The 3,357-nt window shown below is 41.3% G+C and overlaps 1 non-coding gene across 1 annotated transcript; it reads left to right on the plus strand.

The window, feature by feature from the left end:
- Positions 1–1,265: 1,265 nt before the first annotated feature.
- LOC141675780 (small nucleolar RNA R71) lies at positions 1,266–1,372 on the plus strand. Its single transcript, XR_012556415.1, has one exon. It is a non-coding gene; the product is annotated as a small nucleolar RNA R71 (small nucleolar RNA).
- The last annotated feature ends 1,985 nt before the right edge of the window (positions 1,373–3,357 follow it).

A 3,357-nucleotide genomic window follows, 5' to 3' on the forward strand; every position in this document is an offset into this window, starting at 1 on the left:
ACAACGGCATTAGATTAATGCTTGCTCCCAAATCACAAAGGCACTTGTCAAAAGTTAGATTGCCAATGGTGCAAGGAATGGTGAAGCTTCCTGGATCTTTCAGTTTTGGTGGTAACTTTTGTTGCAGAACAGCGCTGCATTCTTCCGTGAGAGCAACGGTTTCAAGGTCATCCAGTTTCACCTTCCTTGAAAGAATAGTCTTCATAAACTTCGCATAACTAGGCATTTGTTCCAGAGCCTCAGCGAAAGGTATATTGATGTGAAGTTTCTTGAACACCTCCAGAAACTTCCCGAACTGTCTATCCAGCTTTTGTTGCTGCAATCTCTTAGGAAAAGGTGGTGGAGGATAGAGCTATTTCTCCCCTGTATTAGCCTCAGGCAGAGTGTGTTCAACAGTAGTCTTCCTTGGTTCCGCCGCTTTCTCCTTTTGCTTAGATTCTTCATCTCTAACTTCAGCTTCGACTTCTTTTGCCTTTTCAGCATCAGCTACTTTTCCAGACCTTAAGGTAATAGCCTTGACTTGCTCTTTAGCTTCCTTCCTGCCTGGTACTTCCGTGTCACTGGGAAGAGTGCCAGGTTGACGATTGAGCACTGCATTGGCTAATTGACCGATTTGATTTTCCAAGGTCTTGATAGAAACTGCCTGACTCTTGCACAATAGCTTAAGTTCCTCAAAATCAGCACTAGTAGGTGCAGCTGCACTTCCCTGTTGAGGATATGATTGCCTTGTAGCATACTGCTGTGGTTGCTGGAATCCAGGTGGGTTAAACTGTTTACTCACTCCTTGCTGATATGTTGGCTGAATCGCATTCTGATTATTCCCCCAGCTGAAATTTGGATGATTTCTGTTATTAGGATGATAGGTCACTGGCACAGGCTGCTATTGTCGCTGATAATTATTCACATACTGAACAGATTCGTTGACAAGAGAACACTGATCCGTAGCATGAGAACCTGCACAAAGCTCACAAACCATATCTATTTGATTAACTCCATACGTAGCCAGAGAATCGACCTTCATTGATAGCGCTTGGAGCTGGGCTGCAATAGCGGTTGCTACATCAACTTCCAGAATACCTGCTACCTTGCCTGACGTCATCCTCTGAGTTGGGTTTTGATGCTCATTTGCAGCCATCGTCTCTATAAGATTATACGCCTCAGTATAGCTTTTAGCCCATAAGGCGCCTCCAGCTGTTGCATCGAGCATGGGCCGAGATTGGGCCCCCAAACCATTATAAAAACCAGTGATCACCATCCAATCCGGCATTCCATGATGTGGACATTTTCTCAACATTTCCTTGTAGCGTTCCCAAGCCTCGCACATAGATTCTGTAGATTGATGCGCAAACTGAGTAAGAGCACTCCTCATAGCAGCAGTCTTTGCCATTGGATAAAACTTCACCAGAAACTTTTGCGCAAGATCTTGCCACGTAGTGATGGACCCAGCTGGTTCAGAATGTAAACAGTCTTTAGCCTTATCCCTCAGTGAGAATGGGAAAAGCCTCAACTTGATAGCCTCATTAGTCACGCCATTATACTTAAAAGTGCTGCAGATCTCGACAAAATTTCTTATGTGCATGTTGGGGTCTTCAGTTGCCGCTCCTCCAAAAGAAACAGAATTCTGCACCATCTGAATAGTGCCCGACTTGATTTCAAAGGTGTTAGCTTGAATAGCCGGATGAAGGATGCTTGACTGAATGTCATCAATTTTAGGCCGAGAAAAATCCATAAGAGCTGGATCAGCTTGAACAATACGATCTCCCATGTTTACTGGTTCTTTCTGCTCAGTTCCTGAATCCGAATCCTCAAAATCTAACTTCTCCGAAATATCAAGAACTTCGTCTGTCTCCTCAGCTGTATCTAAAGTCCTCTTGCGAGCACGAGAACGAGTTTGCATAAACGCTTGCTAAAGTACCTGAAACACAACCGAAAAGAGTAAGTAACTATTACGTCCTAATCACTGAGTCCTAATGACCAATGATGGTAAGTACATAAACTAAACAAATACGCCGAGTCCCCGGCAGCGGCGCCAAAAACTTGTTAGGGCGAAAACATGCGCTAATATTCACGCAAGTATACGCGTTCGCAAGTAATATAGAATACTTTCTAGTTCGTTCCCTCAGAGACTCAGACTAAATTATTATCTAATTAAACTCACTCACCAATGTATGATTACTTCTCAATGTTAAGATAATAACACTTAAAATTGTTGATCAAATATTAACTATAATTAACTACTCAATTAACCACTTAACTACACTTCAAATTATCAATAATAAAACACTCATGAGATCACAACTTCATTATTACTTCCTTCTATAGCCATTGTTATTACCTTTAGCATGTGACAGTGATGATATTAATCAAATAACACGAAACTGATAAAAGCCAACTTTCATTGTACTAATACCATTCTACTAAGCATCCACAATTAAGATAGAAGTTGAATAGTCATCAATTATGTTGAGTTCCTATATGTCTACAGAAATTGACAACACAACGATTTAAGCACAAGTTATTTCTTTTGATTACATAGGGCAAATAAAACTGTTAGAATTACCCACTAATCATGCACAACGTACATGAACCTATGCTAGCATGGCAAGTTCTAAATCTCAAGATCCACCGTCGCTTCACAAGAGATTAACACCCTATCTTATATGTTCGCGACGCACATAAGACGAATACGCACAACCAATATTAGATATCATGCAATCATCACACACTAAAGTATTAAACAACTAACTAAAAAATTCCATAATAAATCCGTTGTAACCCCATGATCACGATTAGCCCATAATAGAACTTATCGCCATCATGGGTTCATATGAAATCATGACAAACAACACAAAAAAATAATAACTACACTAATTATATTAAAACAGAGTACGTCACAAGAGTAAATAAGTCAAAGCAAGAAAACTAGCATCCAACGTTACAACGAAACAAGAATCACAAGAATATATGCTTCCTCTTCGTTGCGGTGTGCTAAATCGGTCTTCTTCCTTATCTTCTTCGCTTCTTGCGTAAAACACAATCTAAAACATAATCTCCTTAATACTCTCTGTGAAAACGTCTCAAATCTACCTATATAATAGTCCCATAAAACTCAGATTACATAGAAGTTGGAAGCCACAAAGAAGTAGAAGTCTAAAATAATTCAGCTTTTTCCCCGACCTTGCGCGGCCGCTCAGCATATCTGCGCGGGCGCGCAGGCTGCTGCGCGGCCGCTCAGCATTGCTGCGCGGGCGCGCAGGACCCTACTGGAAAAATTCCAAGCTTGCTCCGTTTCTTCGCCGTAATCTGCCCATTCCTTTCCTCTCGCAATGGTGAACACATGCCAAGGCTTATTCTTGA

Source organism: Apium graveolens, chromosome 7 (assembly GCF_009905375.1).
Source record: "Apium graveolens cultivar Ventura chromosome 7, ASM990537v1, whole genome shotgun sequence".
Taxonomy (NCBI): domain Eukaryota; kingdom Viridiplantae; phylum Streptophyta; class Magnoliopsida; order Apiales; family Apiaceae; genus Apium; species Apium graveolens.